General features: G+C 36.5%; 1 long non-coding RNA gene across 1 annotated transcript; it reads left to right on the plus strand.

Annotated features, from left to right (window-relative positions):
* The first annotated feature begins 6230 nt into the window (after positions 1-6230).
* Positions 6231-21914, plus strand: LOC115507413. Its single transcript, XR_003966643.1, has 3 exons — positions 6231-6307; positions 21324-21330; positions 21899-21914. It is a non-coding gene; the product is annotated as an uncharacterized LOC115507413 (long non-coding RNA).
* Positions 21915-24672: the final 2758 nt, after the last annotated feature.

Genomic DNA, 24672 nt, shown 5'->3' on the forward strand with positions numbered 1-24672 from the left:
CACCAAGTGAGTGGCTAGGGAGAAGGGTCCCCTTAGAGCTCAAAGAACAGAACTGTCCCCAGCTCTTTGCATCAATCTGCTGCAGCGAATCCCTCTCCCTCTCTCCCAGTGGAATCTGATAAATTCATTACCCAGAAGCTTTGATTTGTCAAGCCAAACCAAACCACCCAGAAAGCTGCTGCTCCCTAGCCCTGGCCCTGATTGGTTGGCTTGTGCTACCTCTCCAGGAACCCCATGTGCAACCGTTATGGAAAGAAAACCGTTCTGGAAAGAAAAAGTGACTTTGGAAGAATTCTGAATGGTATGGAAAGCTGAATCCCAGAAGCAGTCAGAGGATCCAGAGCAGAATTTCAAACCCTTAAGGAGGTGGGGGGTACTCTCTGTTCTTGCAGTGCTTACTCTCTGCTGGACAAGGACTTAGTGTTCTACTACACTAGTGATGGTGCAGCAAACCTCCTTAAAGTTGAGAAAATGAGGTTGGAGGGAAAGATATTAATGGAGGTGCATTGACTAGATAGGGATCCTTGTCTTCAGGTCGCTCTGGGAGGGCTACATGAAGGTGCTTGATTCAGGGCTGTTGTGCTATAAAGATGTTGAGCTTGCTGTGCTTATCTAAAGTCTCCGTTCTCAGATATGAAATTGGGAAATATTTTTGCCCCCAGACACTTCTAATAATTGATTTTATTCTGCAGATGTGTGCAGCTGCTGGGAAGCAGCTGATGTGCTTCTATTGGCAGAGTTAAGATCTTGCATCATCAGTTGAAAGAGCTGTGTGCCCATGAGCATCTGTTAGTGGCTGTCAGGGCTTAGTTGAGGTGATGTTGAAATGCAGAAGAATGGAGAGATGATTATAAATGTCTCCAGAGCTCTTGGCGACGCTTTAGGTCTGGAGCAGGCCATCTGGGCTATTTTAAAGAAAAGGTTTGGGGTTATGAAACATGGGGAAAATAAAGGATATTCCAGCATTGTCTGTGAGTAAAATTTGGCTTGTAGGATAGATGTGGGATGTCTTCTGGCTCTCTAGAGACTTTATGGTGTTTTCAGGAGATACAACATCTGTCTGTGGTACTGTACATGGCAGACAGTACAATGTTGCTGCACTGACCAGTGGGGAAACTAGGTGCTGGAAAGATACTCATACTCTAACTCTGATTGGGGTAAATACAAAGTCATGCTGCACAGTGTTATATTCAATGGAGCTTTTAAAATGTTTTCAAACTGTCCAGGTGAAAGTTAGAGTAAGGTAAAGTTATGGTCTTCCCACTCCACATAAAGACAATTTTGAGGAACACAGGAGATAATATGGCGACACAAACTCAGAAATCTGAGGTGCAGGGTCCTTCCATACTCTCCAAAGGAAATTAAGGATGTATGGGAAAGATTCCTAGTATTCCTCATCACTGGGGGAAATTGGTGAATATGGCAGATGTGAGATGTTCCCATACTCTTCAGGGAGTAATACAGTGTACAAGTAGAAAACCAGGTTCTTGGTCTGTCCGGCGGGGGGAGGGGGCGGGAATCAAGCTTTTATGGAAGAAGTCTATGGTGTTCTCATACTATTGGGGGAAATTAGATGTGCCAACATAGATTACCCACTCTACCCAGGAGGAATTTACTGCATCGGTGTGCATAAGAGTGGTTTAGAGTGTTTACACATTCCTTTGAGAAGATTCAGGATGTGGGGGGAATAAGGAATACATTTGAAAAAATAAAAGACATACTAGGAGATTATTTTCTCCAGAAGTGAGATAGGCAAACTGAAGGCTCCATAAAAATCTGCATTTTGCTTTTTTTCCCCCTATTTCTATTCTTGCTAGGACTTGTACACCCGCTTTACACGTGCCTGATAGTACAAATAATGTATGACTTCCTTGTAAGGGGCAATGAGTTAATGATTTATTTAATGTCTTCAAGCACAATAGATAACATCTAAGTAAGGACATCCTTGCCTTAGATGGCAACATCTAAGATGAAGCCATCATGTGTGCATTCCAAACCATCAGTGCTAGATATCTTGATGCCAAGAACCCCTGGCCCCAAAGAATAAGTGACTCATGGAGGACACCTGGACCTTTGTCCTGTTCTAACTGGTTCCTGGATGCCTGAGAGGGCACATACAAAAGGCCTCAATAAAAACTCCAGACCCCAAGCAAAGACAAGTCTTTCTTTTTCCTTTCCTTTCTCCCAGACTCTGGGTCTGTTTCTGTACTCTCTGTTTATCTTCAAGTAAACTCTGCTCTCACTTCGTTCTGACTCGTGTTTGACTTCTATCCTGTATAAAGCCAAGAACTCTCTTGGCTGGTCCTGCAGGAGCCCCTCTGGGTCCTTTAACCTATCATACCTGCATCAAAAGGATGCGCGCGCACGCACACACACACACACACACACACACACATGGAAGGAAGGATGAAGGAAGGAAGGAAGGAAAGAAGGAAGGAAGGAAGGAAGGAAGGAAGGAAGGAAGGAGGGAGGGAGGGAGGGAAGGAAGGAAGGAAGGAAGGAAGGGGAGCCAAACGTTAGGATTTTCAAAAAATAAGACTCTTTGCTGTAAACTTTAAAGTAGGGGATAACCTGTATTTTTGGCTTTTTAATTTCTTCTTTTCCTTCTTCCTCATTTCCCCCCTCCCCCTCTGCTTTCCTTTTTCAGGAGAAAATAGATATCATGGTAAGTATTGACCACACAGTTTTGCAAAAGTCCATACATATTCTTATGCTTCCATATATGCTGTTTTCATCACTGAATATATACTTATATACAAATTTTCAAAGAGCCCCTTTTCCCAAACTATTTCCCCCTCCTTTTCAAATCTCTGCATCCCAAACTCTACTACCTAGAGGACTCCACAGTGCTAGCAGGCCTAGAAAAGCTGCTAGTGTGAGAAAAACTAATCTGGAAGCAGAGGGGCCTTAAAGAGGAGGAGACAGGAGATGAGGATGAAATAAAGGGAGCCACAGGATATATTTATTGCCTGCTGGTTGTTAAACTGAATCTCGCACATTTACATCAGAAGTTAAAATATGATGAATTCTGCTCTGCTGGCCACAAACACTCCCCCCATTCAAATGTTCCATCTGTTCTGGCTCCCAAAATGCCTGCACCTTTGATAGGTGCAGAGACCTAGTGGCATTTGGAAAATAGGCTTGCCCTTCAACCTGTGTGAGCCACCTGTGCTTTCCCTCTGAGTTGCAGAAACAATTCCCTGCCCCCACAACATCCTCACAACTCTTCCTAGAGGCTGAAGTTAAAGTCTTTTGCAAAGCTCAGCCAAGGAGCACTGCCTGGCCCATGAGTGAGCAAGCCACCTTGGCCGAAGCAGTCTGCTGCTTTGCTTAGCACTAGAGAGACAACCCCTAGAATGGGAAGGACCAACAGGAACAACCAGGCAATGGCTGGGTAGCAAACCCCACATCATAGAGAAAACATTGTTGTCTTTGGCATATGCAGTCCCTCTTTAGGATATAATATTCCTCTTCAGCAATTCACTCATGTGCCAAGATTTTATCAAGCACAAGGAAATCAACAAATCAGCATGCCTTCTTGCCTTCAATCTGGAAATATCAGACATTTTGATAATTCAACTCCACATTCCACTTGCCCTGGTGTGCCCCAGCACACAGAACAAATGCTACTCCAGTCCAGGGGTGGGTCACAGAACAAAGGGGAAAAGAGACATAAACCCATTTTAAGGACCTATTCTTGAACTTGCCTTCTCTGCAAGGCCTGAGGGGATTATTTGAGTAATGAACCAATCTCCCTTTTGCTTCCCTCTCCCAGGTCTTATTCATGAGTAGATAGATACTGGATATTTGGAACTATCATGTATCATGTCAACCAATTTGCTCAGTATACTAATGTTGATAACAGTCACCAGGGACTGACACCAGGTAAAGAACTTCTGAATAAAAAGGAAGGGAATGGGCTGTGCCAAGGCAGATCAGACACACCCTCAAACTCTTCAGGATGGGGCAGGTATTGATGATAAACTTTGTTAAGAATCACACACAAACATCTCCCTACCTCCTCACTTTCTCTTTTGGCTGGTAAATTTTTGCAGTTGCAGCATTTTTAGAGCCATAACATGTTTAATGTATTTTTTCTAAGCTACTTTTAATCCAACTGTGTTCAAATTAGAGGTATGCAGTAGTAACGGTCCAAGTTGATTGTGTAAATCAAGTGGTAAAGAGTCAATCAGTGTTTACTTATACATAAAATACACAGCAGAGTTGATATCAAGGAGGGTGTTGCCTCAGGGGGGGCTAAGATGGTGGCATAGTAAGAGAACCTACACTTGGGCTTCTTCTATGACTTGGATATTGTAAATAATTCTCAATTAATCATAAGGGTTCATATAACCTTTTGAATTAGTGTTTTCATATTCTTTGGGTAAATAGTAGTATGATTACTGGATCATATGGTAGTTATTTTTATTTTTATTTTTTTAGGGAACATCCATACAGTTTTCCAGAGTGGCTGTATCAGTTTGCATTCCCTGAAACAGTGCATGAGGGTTCCTATTTCTATATAACATTGCCAAAAACTGTGTTTCTTGTGTTTTTGATTTTAGTTATTCTGACAGGTGTGAAGTGATATCTCATTGTACTTTTGATTTGCATTTCCTGATGATAAGTGATGATAAGCATCTTTCCATGCTTTGTTGGCCATCAATATGTCCTCATTGGAGAAATGTCTACTCATGCATTTTTCCCAGTTTTAATTGGATTATTGGGGGGGGGTGTTGAGTTTTGTAAGTTCTTTATAGATTTTGGATACTAACCCTTTATCAGATGTGTCATTTGCAAATATCTTCTCCCATTTCATAAAGATGCTTTTTAGTTTTTTGATTATTTCCTTCACTTCTACAGAAGTTTTTATTTTTATATTGTCCCAATATTTTATGTTTGCTATTTTTTTCCCTTGCCTCAGGGAACCTATCTAGGAAAATGTTGCTAACGCTGATGTCAAAGAAATTACTACCTGTGCTCTTTACTTGGATTTTTATGGATTCAGGTCTCACATTTAGGTGTTTAAGCCACTTTGAATTTATTTTTGTGTATGGTGTAAAAAAGTGATCTTGTTTCATTCTTTTGTGTATTGCTGTCCATTTTTCCCAACACCACATGTTGGATAGATGGTCTTTTTTCCATTGGATATTCTTTCCTGCTTTGTTGAACATTAATTGACCATATAGTTATGTGTTTATTTCTAAATTTTCTATTCTTTTCTATTTATCTACATGACTATTTTTGTGCAAGTACCATACTCTATTGATCACTACAGCTTTGTAATATAACTTGAACTCTGGAATTATGATTTCTTTAACTTTGTTTTTTCAAGATTGCTTTTACTATTTGGAGTATTTTGTACTTCCATACAAATTTTTGGATATTTGTTCTAGCTCTGCGAAAAATTATGGTTGTATTTTGATAGGGATTGCATTAAACGTGTAGATTACTTTGGGTTTGTAGACATTTTAACAATACCTTTTCTTTCACTCAAAGAGCATGTAATGTCTTTCCATTTCTTTGTGTTCTCTTCAATTCCTTCTATCAGTGTTTTATAATTTTCAGAGAACAGATCTTTCACCTCTTTTGTTAGGTTTATTCCTCTGTGTCTTCTTATTTTGGATGCAATTGTAAATGAGATTGTTTTCTTAAGTTATTTTTATGCTGCTTCATTTTTTTGCGTATAGAAATTCAATAGATTTCTGTACATTGATTTTTTTATCCTGTCGGTTTATTGAATTTGTTATCAGTTCTAGCAGACTTTTGTTGGTGTTTTGGTTTTTTTATAGAGAGTATCATGTCGTCTGCAGAGTGAAAGTTTTACTTCTTCCTTTCCAATTCATATTCCATTTATTTCTTTTTGTTGTGTGATTGCTGTAGCCAAGAATTCCAGTACTATGTTGAATAATAGTGGTGAGAATGGACATCCTTGTCTTTTTCCTGACTGTAGGAAAAAGACTCTCAGTTTTTTCCCATTGAAGATGATGTTAGCTGTGGGTTTATCATACATGGCCTTTATTATGTTGATGTTTGTTCACTCTGAACCTACTTTGTTGAGGGTTTTTATCATGATTGGATGTTGTAGTTTGTCAAATGCTTTTTCTGCATCTATTGAAACCATCATATGGATCTTATCCTTTCTTTTATTGATGTGGAGTATCACGTTGACTAATTTGCAAATACTGAACCACATTTGCAACCCAGGTGAATAATTCTTTAAATGTATTGTTGGATTAGGTTTGATAGTATTTTGTTGAAGATTTTTGTATGTATGTTCATCAGTTATTGGCCTATAGATCGCTTTGTGGTGTGCTTACCTGGTTTTGGTATCAGGATAATTGTGGCCTCAGAGAATGAATTTTGAAGTTTTTCTTCCTCTTCTATTTTTTGGAATTGTTTGAGAATAAGTATGAGTTCTTGAAATGTTTGGTGGAATATGCGTACGAGACCACCTAGTATTGGACCTCTATTTTTTGGAATTTTTTGATTACTTAATTTTTATTTAAAATTGTTAAATATTTATTTATTTTTAAGATATATATAGAGAGACACAGAGTGTGAGCAGGGGAGGATCAGAGAGAGAGAGGGAGACACAGAATCCTAAGAAGGCTCCAGGCTCTGAGCTGTCAGCATACATACAGCCAGATGTGGGGCTCAAACACACGAGCTGTGAGATTATGACCTCAGTCAAATTTAGACATACAACCGACTGAGCCACCAGGAGTCCCAGCTTAATAAATTTCTTAAAGCTTATTATTTATTTTTGAGGATGGGTAAAGGACATAGAGAGAGGGAGATCGAAAATCCCAAGCAGGCTCTGCACCATCAGCATAGAGCCTAAGGCAGGGCTCAATCACATGAACTGTGAGACGATGACGCAGGCTGAAATCAAGAGTCAGACGTTCGACTGACTGAGCCTCCCAGGCACCCTTAATTCATTTATTTATGGTATATTTGACTATTTCAATTTTCTGGGTTTTTTTTTTTTCTGTTTCAGTTTTGGTAGGTTATATATTTCTAGAAATTTATCCATTTCTTCTAGGTTTTCCAATTTATTGGCATATGGTTTGCGATAACCATCTCTTATAATTGTATTTCTTTGATATTGCTCTTTCTTCTCTCTTATTTGTGATTTTAGTTATTTGGGTCCTTTCTCTTTTTTCTTAATAAATCTTGATAGTGGTTTATCAATTTTTAAATTTTTTTCAAAGACTAGCTACTGGTTTCATTGATCTGTTGTGTTGTATTTTCACTTTTTATATACTTAATGACTGCTCTATTCTTTATTATTTCCTTGCTGATGATTTGGGCTTCTGTTTGTTATTCTTTTTCTAGCTCCTTTAGGTGTAAGATTAGGCTGATTAATTGAGGTTTTTTTTTGTTTTTTTTTCTTTTTGTTTTTGTTTGTTTGTTTGTTTTGCTTCTTGAGGAAGACCTGTATTGTAATAAACTTCCCTCTTAGAATTGCTTTTGCTACATCCCAGAAACTGTGGACTGTTGTGGTTTCATTTTCATTTGTTTCCATGTCCTTTTTTTAATTTCTTCTTCTTTTTCTTCATTGATCCATTCATTCTTTTGTAGCATGTAATTTAACCTCCAAATATTTGTGGTGTTTCTTGATTTTTTTTTCTTGTGGTTGACTTCTACTTCCATAGAATCTTGGTCAGAAAAGATGCATAAAATATTGATATATTTTTTTAATTTGTTGAGGCTTGTTTAGTGAACTAATATATGATGTATTCGGGATAATGTTCCACATGCATCTGAAAAGAATGTGTAATTTTTAAAAAAGAATATGCTGTTTTAGGACGGAATGTTTTGAATATATCTGTTAAATCCACCTGCAATTTTTCATTCAAAGTCATTTTATCTTGTTGAGTTTCTGTTCAGAAGTTCTGTCAATTGATAATAGTGGCATGTTAAAGTCCCCTAGCTTTAATGTATTCATTAGTTCCTTAATGGTTATTATTAACAGTTTTATTTATTTGGGTGCTCCTTTGTTGGATGCATAAATATTTACATTTGTTGCATCTTCTTGATGGATTGTCCCCTTTTATATTATGTAGTGTCTTTCTTTGTCTCTTTTCAGTTTTTGTTTTAAAGTCTATTTTTTTCTGTTGTCAGTATTGCTTTCCCTTATTTTTTCGTTTGGCTTCCATTTGCACATCAATATTTCTCTATTACCTCACTTAATTTTTTTTAATTTTATTTTTTATTTTGTTAAAATTTAAATCCAAATTAGTTAGCATATAGTGAAACAATGATTTCAGGATAGATTCCTTAATGCCCCTTACGCATTTAGCCCATCCCCCCTCCCACAACCCCTCCATCAACCCTCAGTTTGTTCTCCATATTTATGAGTCCCTTTGTTTTGTCCCTCCCTGTTTTTATATTATTTTTGTTTCCCTTCCCTTAAGTTCATCTGTTTTGTCTCTTAAAGTCCTCATATGAGTGAAGTCATATGATATTTGTCTTTCTCTGACTACTTTCACTTAGCATAATACCATCCAGTTCCATCCACCTATTTGCAAATGGCAAGATTTCATTCTTTCTGATTGCTGAATAATACTCCATTGTGTATATATACCACATTTTCTTTACCCATTCATCCATCAATGGACATTTGGGCTCTTTCTATTATTTGGCTATTGTTGATACTGCAGCTATAAACATGAGGGTGCATGTGTCCCTCTGAAACAGCACACCTGTATTCTGTGGATAAAAGCCTAGAACTGCAATTCCTGGGTCGTAGGGTAGTTCTATTTTTAGTTTTTAGAGAAACCTCCATACTGTTTTCCAGAGTGGCTGCAACAGCTTGCATTGTCACCAACAATGCAAAGGAGATCCTCTTTCTCCACATCCTCGCCAACATTTGTTGTTGCCTGAGTTGTTAATGTTAGCCATTCTGACAGGTGTGAGGTGGTATCTCATGGTGGTTTTGATTTGTGATTCCCTATGATGAATGATGTTGAGCATTTATTCATGTGTCGGTTGGCCACATGGATGTCTTCCTTGGAGGAGTGTCTATTCATGTCTTTTGCCCATTTCTTCACTGGATTCTTTGTTTTTTTGGTGTTGAGTTTGAGAAGTTCTTTGTAGATTTTGTTGTCTGTGTCTTTATCTGATATGTCATTTGCAAATACCGTCTCGCATTCTGTTGGTTGCCTTTTAGTTTTGCTGATTGTTTCCTTTGCTGTGCAGAAGCTTTTTATTTTGATGAGGTCCCAGTAGGTCATTTTTGCTTTCGTTTCCCTTACCTCCAGAGACATGATCAGTAAGAAGTTGCTGTGGCCAAGATCAAAGAGGTTGTTGCCTGCTTTCTCCTCAAGGATTTTTATGGCTTCCTGTGTTACATTGAGGTCTTTCATCCAGTTTGAGTTTATTTTTGTGTATGGTGTAAGAAAGCGGTCCAGGTTCATTCTTCTGCATGTCGCTGTCCCGTTTTCCCAGCACCACTTGCTGAAGAGACTGTCTTTATTCCATTGGATATTCTTTCCTGCTTTGTCAAAGATTAGTTGGCCATACGTTGGTGGGTCCATTTCTGGGTTCCCTATTCTGTTCCACTGATCTGAGTGTCTGTTCTTGTGCCAGTAGCATACTGTCTTGATGATTCCAGCTTTGTAGTATAGCTTGAAGTCTGGGATTGTGATGCCCCCTGCTTTGGTTTTCTTTTTCAAGATAGCTTTGGCTATTTGGGGTCTTTTCTGGTTGCATACAAACTTTAGGATTGTTTGTTATAGCTCTGTAAAGAATGCTGGTGTTACTTTGATAAGGATTGCATTGAATATGTAGATTGCTTTGGGTAGTATTGACATTTTAACAATATCTGTTCCTCCAATCCAGGAGCATGGAATATTTTTTTTCCTTTTTTTGTGTGTCTTCTTCAATTTCTTTCATAGGCTTTCTATAATTTTCAGTGTATGGTTTTTATTTTATGGTTTTTGGTGCACATGTAAATGGGATTGATTCCTTGATTTCTCTTTCTGTCACTTCATTGTTGATATATAGGAATTCAAAAGAGTTCTGTGCATTAATTTTTATACCTGCCATTTTGCTGAATTCATGAATCAGTCTAGCAGTTTTTGGTGGAATACTTTGGGTTTTCCATATAGAGTATCATGTCATCTGCAAAGAGTGAAATTTTGACCTCCTCCTGGCCAATTTGGATACCTTTTATTTCTTGTCTTATTGCAGAGGCTAAGTCTTCCACTACTATGTTGAAGAACAGTGGCAAGAGTGGACATCCATCTCTTGTCCCTGACCTTAGGGGGAAAGCTGTCAGTTTTTCCCAAATGAGGATGATATTACCATTGGGTCATTCATATATGCCTTTTATGATCTCAAGGTATGATCCTTCTCTCCCTACTTTCTTGAGGGTTTTTATCAAAAAAAAAGGTTGTTTTATTTTGTCAAATGTTTTCTCTGAATCTATTCAGAGGATCATATGGTTCTTGTCCTTTCTTTTATTGATGAGATGAATCATGTTAATTGTTTTGTGGATATTGAACCAGCCCTGCATCCCTGGTATAAATCCCACTTGGTCCTGGTGAATAATTTTTTTAATGAATTGTTGGATCCGGTTGGCTAATATCTTGTTGAGCATTTTTGCATCCATGTTCATCAGGGAAATTGGTCTATAGTTCTCCTTTTTATTGGCGTCTCAGTCTGGTTTTGGAATCAGGGTAATGCTGACTTCTTAGAAACAGTTTGGAAGTTTTCCTTCCATTTCTATTTTTTGGAACAGTTTCAAGAGAATAGGTGTTAACTCTTCCTTCAATGTTTGGTAGAATTCCTCTGGAAAGCCACCTGGCCCTGGACTCTTGTTTTTTGGCAGATTTGTTATTACTAATTTGATTTCCTTACTGGTTTTGGGTGTGTTCAAATTTTCTATTTCTTCCTGTTTCAGTTTTGGTAGTGTATATGTTGCTAGGAATTTGTGCAATTCTTCCAGATTGCCCATTTTGTTGGCATACGATTGTGCATAATATCCCCTTATTATTGTTTTTATTTCTGTTGTGTTGGTTGTGATTTCTCCTCTTTCCTTCTTGATTTTATTTATTTGGGTCCTTTCCTTTTTCTTCTTGATCAAACTGGCTAGTGGTTTATCAATTTTGTTAATTCTTTCAAAGAACCAATTTCTGGTTTCATTGATCTGTTCTACTGTTTTTGTTTGTTTGTTTGTTTTTTTGGTTTTGATAGCATTAATTTCTGCTCTAATCTTTATTATTTCCTGTCTTCTGCTTGTTTTGGGTTTTATTTGCTGTTCTTTTTCCAGCTCCTTAAGGCGGAAGGTTAGGTTGTGTATATGAGATCTTCCTTCTTTAGGAAGGTCTGGATTGCTATATACTTTCCTCTTATGACCACCTTTGCTGCGTCCCAGAGGTTTTGGTTTGTCGTGTTTTAATTTTCATTGATTTCCATATATTTTTAATTTCCTCTTTAACTGCTTGGTTAGCCCATTTATTCTTTAGTAGGATGTTCTTCAGTCTCCAAGTATTTGTCACTTTTCCAAATTTTTTCTTGTGTTTGATTTCGAGTTACATAGTGTGGTCTGAAAATATGCATAGTATGATCTCGATCTTTTTGTACTTACTTAGGGCTGATTTGTGTCTCAGTATATGGTCTATTCTGGAGAATGTTCCATGTACACTGGAAAAGAATGTATATTCTGCTGCTTTAGGATGAAATCTTCTGAATATATCTGTTAAGTCCATCTGGTCCAATTTGTCATTCAAAGCCATTGATTCTTTGTTTATTTTTTGATTAGATGATCTGTCCATTGCTTTGAGTGGAGTGTTGAATCTCCTACTATTATGGTATTACTATTGATGATTTTTTTTTGTTTGTGATTAATTGATTTATATATTTGGGTGCTTCCATATTGGGCACATAAGTGTTTATGATTGTTAGGTCTTCTTGGTATATAGAGCCTTTGATTATGATATAATGCCCTTCTGCATCCTTTGATACAGTCTTTATTTTAAAGTCTAGATTGTCTGATATCAGTATGGCTACTGTGGCTTTCTTTTGTTGACCATTACCATGACAAATGGTTCTACATTCCCTTATTTTCAATCTGAAGGTGTCTTTAGGTCTAAAGTGGGTCTCTTGTAAACAGCATATATATGGATGTTGTTTCTCATCCATTCTGTTACCCTATGCCTTTTGATTGGAGCATTGAGTCCATTGACATTTAGAGTACTGAAAGACATGAATTTATTGCCATTATGATGCTTATAGAGTTGAGTTTCTGGTGATGTTCTCTGATCCTTTCTACTCTTTTGTTGCTTCTGGTACACCAAAAGCAACAATATATATATTATATATTATATATTATATAATATATATATATATACATATATACATATATATTTATCTTTTCTCCCCTCAGAAAGTCCCCCTTAAAATTTCTTTCAGGGCTGGTTTAGTGGTCACAAACTCCTTTAATTTTTGTTTGTCTTGGAAACTTTTTTATCTCTCCTTCTATTTTGATTGACAGCCTTGCTGGATAAAGAATTCTTGGCTGCATATTCTTCTGCTTCAGCACACTGAATATATCTTGCCACTCCCTTCTGGCCTGCCAAATTTCTGTGGATAAGTCTGCTGCAAACCTGGTCTGTCTTTCCTTGTATGTTAGGGACTTTTTTCCCTTGCTGCATTCATGATTCTCTCCTTGCCTGAGTATTTTGTGAATTTGACTATGATATGTCTTGTTGATGGTCGGTTTTTGTTGAATCTAATGGGAGTCCTCTGTGCTTCCTGGATTTTGACGTCTGTGTCTTTCCCCACGTTGGGAAAGTTTTCCACTATGATTTGCTCACATAACCCTTCTACTGATTCTCTGTTCTGCCTTGTCCATCCTTGCCGCCGCTACATCCATCCATGCTTGCAGCTCAGTTATACCATCTTCAATTTCATTCTGGCTATTTTTTACTTCTTTTTTATCTGAAGAAAGGGATTCTAATCTATTTTCGACTCCAGCTACTATTCTTATTATCGTGATTCTAAATTTTGGTTCAGACATCGTGCTTGTATCTGTGTTGGTTAAATCCCTAGCTGTCGTTTCTCCGTGCTTTCTTTTGGGTTGAATTTCTTCATGTTGTCATTTTGAAGGGAGAAAAGGAATTAAAGAGGTAGAAAAATTGAAATTAAAAAATTAAAATAAAAAATATCGAAATTAAAAATTGAAAACACACACACACACAAATCGAATAGATGATGTTAGATCCTAGGTGTGTTGTGTTCTGGGTGTTGAAAGTGGTTTGACAGATTAGAGAAAAATAAAAAAGGGGGGAGGAAATTGAGAACTTGAAAAAATGAATACACTGAAGTAGACTAAAATGAGTTGATAGGGGTAAAATAGAATTTGAAAAAATATACACAAAAGTTAAAAATGTAGTAGAAAAAATTTAAAAAAATATATATTTTTAATAAAAATTAAAAATAAATATGTTTTTTTCATTTTCTGTATTTAAGAAAAAATAAAAGAAATGAAAAAAGAGAAAAAGAGATAAATAGCCGTTTGAAAATTTTACAATGTGAATACACTGTATTAGAGTAAAATAAAATGATGGAAGTAAAATAGAATTTGAAAAAACTTACATAACAGCAAAAATATAGTAATAAAAATTAAATAAAATATTTTTAATAGAAATTGAAAATAAAATTGAAGGTTTTCTCTTTCTGCATTCAAGAAAATGAAAAGAAATAAAGAAGAGGAAAAAAGAAAAAGAAAAAAAGGAAATTGAGAATTTTAAAAGGTTAGTACACTGAAGTAGATTAAAATAAAATGATGGAAGTAAAGTAGAATTTGAAAAAAATTTACACAAAAGTAAAAAGTATAGTAATAAAAATTAAAGATATTTTTAATAAAAATTGAAAATAAAAATGAATTTTTTCTCTTTCTCTATTCAAGAAATAGAAAAGAATTGTAAAAGAGAAAAAGGAAAAAGAAAAAAAAAGAAAATTGAATAGATGAACCTGGTAACAGATTGAAGTAGGACTGAAATTGCTTTAGAAGTCAGTCTATGTAGCTCTTTATAGTCCATAAATTAAGTTGGCGCTGAGACTTGTGTTCTTCACGACCGAAGTTGTCCCAGTTGGGCGGGTCTCAGGGTAACAGCTCCACTCTCCACTAGGTGGCGCTCCTAGCCTACTGGGGTGGATTGTTGCAGGTCACAGGTGCATATGCACATGCATAGGAACAGTGAAAATGGCCCCACCCAGCTACCCAGTCTGTTCTCCCAGATCAGCAATCGCACACCTGTCCTCTGTCTTCAGCTCTTGTCCACTCCCCACTTCTTCACTCTCTGTGACTAGGCCCCAGGCAGCACCTCTCCCAAGCCTTGCCTCAGATGTGGCTATTTTCCCCAGCTCCCTACTTCTGAAGGACTGTGGCTTTGGCCCATTCCTCCCCTCTGCAGGAGGGTCTCGCTGAGAAATGGCTGAATTAGCAATGGCCAAATATTGGCTGCACCCAGGTATGCCCACTGTAGTTGTCAGTGCCCCTAGACTGTGACCAGGTGCCAGCCCATTCCAGAAAATGTTCACAAGACAGTGTAGCAGTAGTGTCTCAGGGATTATGGAAAATCACAACACACATCTGACACCAGGCTTCATTCACCCTTAAGGATCTTGCCCCAGCACAAGCGAATGTGGCCACCTTCTGGGGTCTGCTGGGACCAGGTGGCATCAACAGTCTCTACAAAATGTCCTTCCAGCAGTGGAACCACTTCTCCTGGTGTGGTCCGAGAACCTCCCGGACCCCACTCTGTTCCTGGGGATTTGCCTTTCCACCAGAGGCAACCGCCAGGTATCGAGCTGCAGAGCTGCAACCTTTGCACTCCCCTTGTTTACAATCTTAATGGAATTTAAACCCTCTCCTTTCTCCTTTCTCCGTTTTTAGTTTAGTCCCTGTGGCTGTTTCCAATTTTCCACTTTCTCTCCAGCTGCTCTTGGGGAGGGGTGATTTTTCTGTATTCTCCCCTCCTCCCCAGTCTTCGTCCTCTCTCCACCCACAAAAGCAGTACCCTACCTTTCAGGGCTTCTTGTTCCCCAAGTTCAGCTGTGCGCACTGCACATGTACCTGCTGAATTCTGTGGTTCAGGTTGTGCGGATTGTTGTGTTAATCCTCAGATCGTTTCTATGTGTGTATGATGGTTCAGTGTTGGTCTGGTTGTATTTTATGGACGTGAGACACACAAAAAGCTTCCATGTTGTTCCACCATCTTGGTTCCTCCCCTCACTTTAAATTTTTTAAAAATGTTTACTTATTTATTTTTAAAAACAGAGAGAGAGAGAGAAAGAGAGAGAGAGAGAAGGGTGGGGAGGGGCAGAGACAGAGGGAGATAGAGAATCCCAAGCAGGCTCTGTGCTGTCAGTGCAGAGCCTAATGCAGGGCTTGATACCATGAAACCATAAGATGATGACCTGAACCAAAAGCAAGAGTCAGACACTCAACCAAATAAGCCATCCAGGTGCCCCTCCCATCATTTTCAGTGTATAGATGTCTTTAGGTCTAAAATGTGTCTGTTTAAGCAGCATGTAGATGGGTCTCGTTTTATTCCAAATTGTCACCCTATGTTTTTTATTGGACCATTTAATCCATTTACATTCAAATAATTATTGAGATATATATATATATATATATATATATGTATTGCCATTTTATTACTTGTTTTGTCATTATTTCTGAAGATTTTCTCTGTGCCTTCCTTATCTTTCTTTCTTTTGTATTTTGCTGATTTTCTTTGGTGGTATATTAAATTTCTTTCTCTTTCTCTTTTCATATTATTAGTGTTTTTTGATGTATGTTTACCATTAAATTTGTATATAATCTCTTCTGCATGTAACATTCTATATTAAGTTGGTGATCCTTTAAATTTGAACCCATTCTTACTCCTCCTCTACCCAAGTTCTAGGTAAATTTTGTCATATTTTACATCCTTTTATTTGTGAATTCATTGACTGATTTTAACAGAAATATGTTTTTTTTGCTACTTTTATGTTACCTACATTCATAATGTCACTTTTGGTCTCTCCTTTCCACTCCAAGAGTCCCCTCTAATATTTCTTGCAGGGATGGTTTAGCCATCATGTACTCTTTTATTTTTTGTTTCTCTTAGTATGGATCTGCTTTTGTTGATTTGTTTGGGGGTGCCCTGTGACTCCTGGATCTGGATATGTTTCCCTCCCCACATTAGGGAAGCTTTCAGCTATTATTTCTTCAAATAAGTTCTGTGTTCTCTTTCATCTCTTATTCTTCTGGGTCTCCTATAATACAAATATTATTATGTTTGATGGAGTCATTAAGTCTATTCTTGTTTTGCATAATTTTTTTTCTGTCTTTTGCTCAACTTGATTACTTTCCATTATTCTGTCTTCTAGGCCATTACTTTGTTCCTCTGCTTTTTGAACCTCCTGTTCATGTGTGCTTCTCACTTCATTTATTGAGCCATTTATCTCTGCTAGCTATGTTATTCCCTATCTCTTTGGTAATGGTCTTAATGATGTTCTCCACTCTTTTCTCAAGTCAAGTGAGTATCCTTATAATCATTTCTTTAAATTTTCCATCAGATATATTACTTATGTCTGTTTCACTTAGATCTTCAGTCATAACCTTGTCCTATTGTTTTATTTGGGACAAATTCTTGTTTTCTCATTTTGTCTAAGTGTCTGTGTCTGTTTCTCTGTGTTAGGGAGGTTAGCTATGTCTCTTGTTCTTGAGGGTAATGGCTTTATGAAGAAGGGGTCCTTTAGTGCCCTATTGTCTAGTGGCCCTTTTTCCTCAGGACCTGTGGCTTCTGGGAGTGTCTCCAATGTTTGCTGCATATGCTATTTTGTGGTGGCCTCACATTTTCCTCAGGTCAGTCATCTGTAGAGCCTCTGTAGAGGCTCCCTTTGCCTGGTATGTTCAGCGATTGGTCCCTGACCTGAATATAGCAAAGTTTAACTAGGTGTGCTCTGCTGTGCTGGTGAAATGAGATTTGTCACCACCACCACTGGAACCAAGACCCTGAAAACTCCTGGCTTAGGAGACGTAGTGTTGGCAGAGGTTTGGCCTGGACTTCTAGGAGATGGGGCCTGCCACGCTGGGACTAAGTCAAGCTTGAACGGGAAGGGCCATTCTGGGACACCAGCATGTGGAGCTTGGTGTAAGCAAGTTAGGTAGTGTCAGTGCTGTGCTGGTTCCTGCAGGTGACTCTATGTTTATAATAAGGGGCAGGGGAGGGAAATGGTGTTTGTCAGTTCTTCTGTTCCCAGAGAGGTCTCACCATGAATGTTGCCTCTCTGAAACCTATCCACGATGAGCAAATAACCGTCCCACTGTGTGCCCCAGGTGCAGTTCTGACCACTGTTTCCATGCTGTATGCTCATGGTCTGTTTGTTCTGCCTTTTCTCCAAGAGAAAAATCAATGCCCTACAAGCTTCCCCAGAGCCAAGCCTGCTGATCTTTAAAACTCCAGGCTTTAGGGGCGCCTGGGTGGCGCAGTCGGTTAAGCGTCCGACTTCAGCCAGGTCACGATCTCGCGGTGCATGAGTTCGAGCCCCGCGTCGGGCTCTGGGCTGATGGCTCAGAGCCTGGAGCCTGCTTCCCATTCTGTGTCTCCCTCTCTCTCTGCCCCTCCCCCGTTCATGCTCTGTCTCTCTCTGTCCCAAAAATAAATAAACGTTGGAAAAAAAAAGTTAAAAAAAAAAACAAAAAAAAAAAACAAAAAAACAACTCCAGGCTTTAAACCCCACTGGTTTCAAGAACTTAAAATTTTAGCCCCCCATGTTCCAAGCTAATTGAAATTGGGATTTGTTTTTTCCCCACACTTTCCCCTGTGTGCTTCTTTGCTTCTCATTCTTCTCTGCAAATGTGGCTTCTTCTAAACTACAGTGGCCATGATCCACTTCTCTTCCAAGATGTCTCTCCACACTTCCTACCTTAATTAATGTGACCTCTTCTCTACCTTTAGTTGTGGAATTTGTTGTGCAAGTTTTCAGATAGTTTTCTGTGGCATTTATGGTGATTTGATATTTATCTAGTTGTATTTACAGGAGGAGGGTCCTATATACACTATACTATGTTAATTATAAATATTATATAATTTTGTGTATATAATACATTACCTTATTTATATATCATTTATATTATATATTGTAATATTATAATTTAATTATACTTATTTAATATAAATTATTAATTATAATTAATTATAATTAACAAATATTATTGCAATATATAATTGATATATAAATAAGATAATGTATTATATACATAATTATATAATTATAATATAGTAATATATGATAATTATATATAATATACAATATAATATATATATTAATATATGTATATATAATATATATAGTCCTTTTATATATTCTATTTTTTCAGTCCTTTAAATTATATCCAGACTTGTTTTAAGGCCTAAGATATTATCTATCCTACAGAATGTTCCATAAGTACCCGAGAATAATGTGTATTCTGATGTTTGGATGCCGTGTTCTTTACTTTAAAAAAATGTTTTTTAATGTTTCTTTATTTCTGAGACAGAGAGAGACAGAGCATGGGCGGGGAAGGGGCAGAGAGAGAGGGAGACACAGAATCAGAAGCAGGCTCCAGTCTCTGAGCTGTCAGTACAGAGCCTGACGCGGGGCTTGAACTCACAGACTGTGAGATCATGACCTGAGCCGAAGTCGGACGCTAAACCGACTAAGCCACCCAGGCGCCCCTGTGCAGTGTTCTTTAGATGTCTAATTGGTTTATAGTGTTGTTTAAGTCTCCTATTCCCTTCCATTTATCTTCATATTTGTTCTATCCATTATTTAAATTGGCTACTGAAGTCTCCAACTATGGTTGAAAGCATATTTATTTCTTCAATTCAGTCATTTTTGACTCATGTGATTTGGGACTCTCTGTTAGTGTCATGTATGTTTCTAATTGACATATCTTCCTGATTGATTTTTCTCATTATAAAATGTCCTTCCATGTATTAAGTGGATGCATATTTATTGAATTACAATTAGTTCTATATTAGTTTCAGGCACGCAATATACTGATTCAACAATTATATACATTACTCAGTGCTCGTCAAAATAAGTGTACTCTTTATTCCCTTTATCTATTTCCTGCAATGACCTTCCCTCTGGCAACCATCAGTTTCTCCATAATTACAAATTGTTTTTACTTGTTTGTTTCTCTATTTTATTTTTACTTTGAGCATTTATATTTTTTCTTAAATTCCACATATGAGTGAAATCATATATCTGTCTTTCTCAGATGACATATCACTTAGCATTATATGCTCTAGATCCATCCATGTTGTTTCCAATGGCAAGATTCTTTTTATTGATGAGGAATATTCTGTCGTATATAAATATCACATTTTATTTATCCATTCATCTATGGATGAACACTTGTGTTGCTTTCATATTTGGACTATTATAAATAATGCTTCAATAAACATATGTATGCATATATCTTTTCAAATTAGTGTTTTTGCACTCCTTGGGTAAATATTCAGTAGTAAAATTTCTGGGTCACATAGTAATTCTATTGTTAATTTTATTTATGAACCTCCACATTGTTTTCCAGAATACCTGCACCAGTTTTCATTACCACCCTTAGTACACAAGAGTTCCTTAATCTCCACATCCTTGTCAACTTTTTGTTTCTTGTGTTTTTTATTTTAGCCATTCTGACAGATGTGAGGAGACATCTCATTGTGGTTTTGATTTGCATTTCCCTGATGATTTGTGATGTTGATCATCTTTTCTTTCCCTTTTTTTTTAAAGATTATGTATTTTGAGATAGAGAGTGATCAAGTTGGGAAGGAGCAGAGAGGGAGGGAGAGAGAATCCCAAGCAGGCTCCACTTTCAGTGCAGAGACTGACATGGGGCTTGATCTCACAAACTGTAAGATCATGACCTGAGCTGAAATCAAGAGTTGAACGCTTAACTGACTGAGCCACCCAGGCACCCCTGCATCTTTTCATGTGTCTTTTGGTCAGATGTATGTCTTCTTTGAAGAAATATCTGTTCATATCTTTGGCCTATTTTTAATTGAATTATTTGTTTTTAAGTGTAGAGTTGTATAAGCTCTTTATATAATTTAGTAGGTTGTCTTTTAATTTTGTTGATTGTTTCCTTGCAGTGGAAAAGCTTTTTATTTTGATATAGTCCCAATAACTTATTTTTGCTTTTGTTTTCTTTGCCAAAGAAGCATATCTATAAAAATGTTGCTATGGTTGCTGTCAGAGAAATTACTACCTTTGTCCCCTTCTATGATTTTTATGGTTTCAGAACTCGTATTTAGGGCTTAAATCCATTTTGGGTTTATTTTTGTGTATGGTATAAGAAAACAGTCCACTTTCATTCCTTTGCATGTAGCTGTACAGTTTTCCCAGCACAATATGTTGACTAGACTGTCTTTTCCCATTGAATATTCTTGCCTCCTTTATTGAAGATTGGTTAAGTTTATAGCTAGGTATTTTATTATTTTTGGTCCATGTAATTGACCATATAATTGTGGGTTTATTCCTGGGTTATCTATTCTGTTTTATTGATCTCTGTATCTATTTTTGTGACAATATCATAGTGTTGTGATTACTAAAGCTTTGTACTATATCTTGAAATCTGAGATTGTGATACCTCCAACTGTTTTCTTCTTTCTCAAAATTCTTCTGTCCATTTGGGATATTTTGTAACTACAAAGTTCCATACAAATTTTAGGGTTATTTGTTCTATTTATGTGAAAAATGCTACTGGTATTTTGATAAGGATTGAAATAAATGTGTAGACTACTTTGTGTAGTATAGATATATTCACAATATTTGAGATTCCAATCCATTAGCATAAAATATCTTTCCATTTGTTTGTGTCATATTCAAATTCTTTCACCAGTGTTTTATGGTTTTCAGAGTACAGGTCTTTCATCTTGTTGGTTAAGTTTATAGCTAGGTATTTTATTATTTTTGGTCCAATTGTAAATGGGATTTTTTTCTTAAATCCTCTTTCTGCTACTTTATTATTAGTGTATAGAAATGCAAATGATTTCTGTATATTGATTTTGTGTCCTTTGTCCTTACTGAAATCATTTATTAGCTCTAGTAGTTTTTGGTGGAGTTTTTAGGGTTTTCTTTATATATTATCTTGTCACCTGCAAAGAGCGAAAGTTTTACCTCTTCTTTGTAAATTTGGATGCTTTTTTTTTTCCTTGTCTGATTAGAGTGGCTAAAATTTCCAGTACTGTGTTCAATAAAAGGGGGAGATGGACGCCTGAGTGGCTCAGTTGGTTGGGCATCCAACTTCGGCTCAAGTCATGATCTCACAGTTTGTGGGTTTGAGCCCCATATCGGGCTCTGTGCTGACAGCTCAGAGCCTGGAGCCTGCCTCTGATTCTGTGTCTCCCTCTCTCTTTGCCCCTCCCCTGCTCATGCACTGTCTCTCTCTGTCTCTCAGAAATAAATGTAAAAAACAATTTAAAAGGGGGGAGATTGACATCCTTGTCTTGTTTCTGACCTCAGGGGAAACACTCAGTTTTTCTCCACTGAGTATGATGTAGGCTATGAGTTTTTGATATATATGACATTTATTTTGTTGAGGTATATTTCCTCTAAACCTGCTTTGCTAAATGTTTTTATCATGAATGGATATTGTACTGTGTCAAATGGTTTTCCCTCACCTATTACAATGATTATATGGTTTTGATTCTTAATCTTGTTGATGTGATATATCATGTTGATTAATTTGCAAATATTGAACCACTCTTGCATTCCAGGGGTAAATTCTACTTTATCATGGTGAATGATGTTTTTAATATTTTGTTAGATATCGTTGGCTAATATTTTTTGAGGATTTTTGTGTCTATGTTCTTCAGATGTTGACCAGTAGTTCTCTTTTTTTAAGTGTCTTTATCTGGTTTTTGTATCAGAATAATGTTGGCCTCATGGAATAAATGTGGAAACTTTCCTTTGTCTTCAATTTTTTTGAGTATTTTGTGAAGAATAAATGTTAACTCTTTTGATATTTTTACAAATTTACCTGTGAAGTCATCTGGTCCTGGACTTTTTATTCAAGTTTTTATTTAAATTTCAATTAGTTAACTTACAATGTAATATTTGTTTCAGGTGAAAAATATAGTGATTTAGCACTTCCATACAACATCTGGTGCTCATGAAGAGTACACTCCTAAAACCCCATCACCTATTTAACCCATTCCCCCACCCTTTTCCACTCTGGTTAGCCAGCAGTTTTTCTCCATAGCTAAGGGTCTGTTTCTTGGTTTGCCTCTCTGTTTTTTCTTTGCTTGTTTCTTTTTTTTTCTTAAATTACACATATGAGTGAAATCATAATGCATTTGTCTTTTTTGACTGATTTGTTTCACTTAGCAAAATACCCTTTAGCTCCATCCACATTGCTGCAAAAGACAAGATTTCATTCTTGTTTATAGCTGAGTAAAATTCCATTACACACACACACACACACACATCTGGTGCATGTATCCCTTTGAATTAGCATTTTTGTATCCTTTGGGTAAATACCTACTAGTGCAAATTCTGGTTCATAGGGTATTTCTATTTTTAATTTTTTGAGGAACCTCCATACTGTTTTCCAGAGTGGCTGCACTAGTTTGCATTTCCACCAACAGTGTAAGGTGGTTCCCCTTTCTCCACATCCTTGCCAACACCTATTATTTCTTGTGTTGTATTTTAGCAAATTAGACAGGTGAGAGGTGATATATCATTGTATTTTTGATTCACAGTTCCCTGATGATGAGTGATGCTGTGCATCTTTTCATATTTCTGTTGGTCTGTATGTCTTCTTTGGAAAAATGTCTATTTGTGTCTTCTGCCCATTTTTTAATTATATTTTTCATTTTCAGGGTGTTGAGTTTTAAAAGTTCTTTATATATTTTGGATAGTAACCTTTTATCAGATTTGCCATTTGCAAATACTTTCTTCCATCCCATATGTTGCCTTTACAGTTTTATTGATTATGTCCTTCCTTGTGGCAGAAGTTTTGTATTTTGATGAATCTGCACTTTTGTTTGTTGGGAGTCATTTGTTTTTTATTTTTTACTAGTGATTTAATTTCATGGCTGGTAATTGGTCTGTTCAGATTTTCTATTTCTTCCTGATTCAATTTTGGGAGGAAATAAGTTTGTTATGTTATAATCCTTTGTATTTCTGTAATGTCAGTTGTTATTTCTCCCCTTTAAATTCTGATTTTGTTTACTTGAATTCTCTCTGTCTCTGTCTCTGTCTCTCTCTCTCTCTCTCTCTGAGTCTGGTTAAGGCTTATCAGTTTTATTGATATTTTTAAAGAACCAGCTCTTGGATTCATTGATCTGTGTTAGTTTTTTTTTTTTTTTTATTTCAAGTATTTCTGCTCTCATTTTTATTTTTTTTCTCCTTCTTGGAATTTTGTTTGTTGTACTTTTTCTAGAACATTTAGGTGTAAGTTTAAGTTGTTCATTTGAGGGTTTTATTGTTTCTTGTGATAAGTCTGTATTGTCATAAACTTCCCTTTCAAAACAGCTTTTGCTACATCACAAAAACTTTGAATGGGTGTGTTTTTATTTTAATTTATCTATATGTAATTTTTTATTTCTTCTTTGATTCTTGGTTGACCCATTCAGTGTTTAGTAACATGATATTTAACCTCCATGTATGTGTATTTTCTTCTGATCTTTTCCTTGTGATTGATTCCTAGTTTCAGAGCTTGTTGGAAAGAAAAGGTGCATGGTAAGAATTCAATCTTCTAAAATTTGTTGAGACTTGTTTTGTGGCCTAACATGTGGCCTATTCTGGAGAATGTTCCATATGCATGTGGAAACAATTTGTAGTATGCTATTTTAGGATGAAACATTCTGAATATATCTTTATATCCATCTGGCCCAGTGTATAATAAAAGATAATTATTTCCTTGTTGGTTTTCTATTTTGAAGATCTATCCATTCATGTAAGTGGGCGAATAAGTTTTCCTACTATTCTTTTTTTACTATCAGTTACATTCTTTATGTTGGTTATTAGCTGTTTTAGGTATTTGATTATTTCCGTGTTGGGTGCATAAATATTTATAATTGTTATATCTTGTTGGAATCTTCTTTTCAAGATTATGTACTGTCCTTTGTTGTCTCTTCTTATGTCTTTTTTTAAGGTCTTTTTTTTTTCAATATAAATAATGATACCCCAGCTCATTTTTTGCTTCCTTTTACATAATAAATGCATTTCCTTCAACTTCACTTTCAATCTGCATGTGTCTAAAGGTTTGTAATGGGCCTTTTGTGTACTACATATAAAAGGGCCTTGATTTTTTATCCATTCAGTCCCCCCATGTATTTTGACACATTTAGTCTGTTTACATTGAAAGTAATTATTCATAGGTATGTACTTATTTCCATTTTGTTACTTAGTTAATGGTTGTTTTTGTAGTTATTGTGTATTCATTTCTTCTCTTCTCTCAAATTTTGCTGGCTTTCTTTAGTGATATGCTTTGATTCCTTTCTCTTTATTTTGCATCTCTATTACCAGTTTTTGATTGTGGTTACCCTTAGGTACATATATAACATCTTATACATATAACATTCTATATAAGCTGATGACCGCTTAAGTTTGAGCCCATTCTAAAAGCACTAAATGTTATTTATCCTTTCCCCATGTATCATGTATTTGATGTCA

This window comes from Lynx canadensis, chromosome X, assembly GCF_007474595.2.
Source record: "Lynx canadensis isolate LIC74 chromosome X, mLynCan4.pri.v2, whole genome shotgun sequence".
In the NCBI taxonomy this organism is placed as follows: Eukaryota; Metazoa; Chordata; class Mammalia; order Carnivora; family Felidae; genus Lynx; species Lynx canadensis.